Source organism: Ictalurus punctatus, chromosome 10, assembly GCF_001660625.3.
Source record: "Ictalurus punctatus breed USDA103 chromosome 10, Coco_2.0, whole genome shotgun sequence".
NCBI classification, from domain to species: Eukaryota; Metazoa; Chordata; class Actinopteri; order Siluriformes; family Ictaluridae; genus Ictalurus; species Ictalurus punctatus.
The window spans coordinates 29202801-29205000 of record NC_030425.2 but is presented as its reverse complement, the minus strand read 5'-3'; the positions used below and the strand labels follow the sequence as shown (position 1 = coordinate 29205000).

Sequence of the window (2200 nt, the reverse complement as noted above, 5' to 3'; positions counted from 1 at the left end):
ATAAATAAATAAATACATAAATTCATAAATAATAACCCTTAGCATTAAAATATTCATTTTCATACTTCACTTACTTCTCAGTCGTCTAGTTCCAGGACTGGGTATTGTTTTTGGTTTAGTTTTGGGCTTGTTTTTTCCTCTCTCTCTTTTACACTCACACGCCACTCTCAAAGTGTTCGTGCGTGTCCAGAGCTGCGTATTGTCTCTAAATGGGTGAACACTTCATTTTAATTTATGACTTATGCATTCTTCTGAGGTCAATTTTCCTGACCCCGGTAGGAAAGTGAAGCCAAGAAGAATTTCCACGCTTCTTCTTCTTCTTCTTTTTTTTTTTTTAACTCTCTCTCTCTCTCTCTCTCTCTCTCTCTCTCTCTCCGCGGTGGCACCAGATTGTCATGCACCCTTCACGCACCATCTATTATTATTATTATTATTATTATTATTATTATTATTATTCTTGTGGTTACTGATGATTATTTTTGATTCTTGTGTACGGATCAGAGCGATAGCGGGTTCAGAAGAAGGTGGAATCTGAACTGCGCTCTGTGCGTCACTGGTAATGAAGAGTACCGCTCTGTGGACGGAAAGTGAAATTGCTTCCTGAGCCGGGGAACTTATCTGCTCTCCGGATCACCACGAGACGTCTTATTAACAGCACAGGATGGGGGGAAAACCCCAGAGTTTTTAAATATTTCACAGCTGATAAACCGGTCCGTTTTGTTGTTGTTGTTTTTTTTGTTTTGTTTTTTTTTTAATCATGGAAAGGTTTTGGTGTTTTGTTCTGACCGCATGCGTGTATAAATCAGCTTGGGAAAGAAAACTAAAAAGTGCTCACTACATACTGAAGCCCTCCACCCGTGCAGGAGAAAGATGAAGTTCGGAAAGTGTGTGCATTTAAAGCAGATCTACAAGAACTAGGAAAGGAAACCCTGTACGCACCGGAGAACCGGAGCGCTACAAGTTCAGCCCCGCTGTCAACACGACAAGCAGGAGATCCCCGAGATAAACAACATCCACAACAACAACAACAACAACAAGCAAACAAGAAACCCTAACGCCAAACGCACACTTCAACCCAAATCCCTGTCATGTTTTTTTCACGTTCCAGCGCTGATAATGACCCAAAACAAGCGCACAACGTGGTTTCGGAGGAAACGCGCAAACGCGCGACGCGTAGAAACGCGTTAAAATGACGCGAACAACAGGTTAGAGGTGTAAAGTAAGTAAGTAAGTGGTGGAAAAAAGAAAGTTTACCTCAGTGTGAGCCACGCGGGTCAAACCTCAGCCTCGTTGTCCAACGTCGTATCCCGATTCGGTACAAAACAAAACGTACAAAAAGCAGGAGGGGGGGGAGGTGGAGGAGGAAATCGGTCTCGGGGCGAAAAAACAAAACAGCAACTAAAAGTGGAAAGCAGACCGCGGCGGGGATACGAAGTTAAAACTGTCAACAAAACAATATGCTACGAGCTGCTACGAAATTGTCCCCCGCTGGTGTGCAGAACAGAAACCACGACAGGAGATGAAGAGGAGGAGGAAGAAGAAGAAGAAGAAGAAGAAGAGGAAGGAGGACAAGAAGAAGGAGAAGACGGCGGAGAGCTGCTGTCAATCTTGGCAATCAATGTGCGCGGCCATGTCGCAAGCATTCAAAGCATTTCCCGTCGTGCAACATCAGAAAGTGAGTGGCCAGGGGCATTGATGTGAGCAAGGCAAAAGAGGCAGGGCTCCCCCTCCCAGACAAGAGAGAGAGAGAGAGAGAGAGAGAGAGAGAGAGAGAGAGAATAGGAGGCTTCAGCAGGGAGGGGTGAAGGAACAGCGATTGTGGCCTCTCCAAAAAAAAAAAAAAAAAAAAAAAAAATACCAGAGAGAGAGAGAGAGAGCGAGCGCGCGCGCACACGATGCATTAACTAAATCAATGAATGCATGGTCAAGTCTAAGGATTAAAGGTTCCACACGGGTGCTGTGTGTCTTCATGTCATCCTGAAAATGTGAAGTACCTTTGCAACAAGAGTGCAGACTGGAGACTAAGGGTTAGGACGAGACGAGGAACTCGATAAAGAGCCTTCCGATTTTACAAGCACAACAACAAAAATAATCATTTTTAAAAAATGGCCCGTAGGTGCGAATAGTTCTGAAGGTTCTGAAGGTTCTGAGTAGTATTACAGCAGGTCCTGAGAGTGAGCTGGTTTTAATAAACACGCTG

The 2200-nt window shown here is 44.2% G+C and overlaps 1 protein-coding gene across 5 annotated transcripts in view; it reads right to left on the bottom strand.

The window, feature by feature from the left end:
- Positions 1 to 1745, bottom strand: part of sox6 (SRY-box transcription factor 6) — a 194982-nt gene extending 193237 nt beyond the window's left edge. For 4 of the 5 annotated variants that reach the window (XM_053683309.1, XM_053683311.1, XM_053683312.1 and 1 more), the window contains exon 1: positions 1255 to 1745. The gene's annotated coding sequence lies outside the window, so the exon portion shown is untranslated. Of the gene's footprint in view, positions 1 to 74; positions 1230 to 1254 lie in introns of those variants that run through there. The other variant, XM_053683310.1, reaches the window with a different exon arrangement.
- Positions 1746 to 2200: the final 455 nt, after the last annotated feature.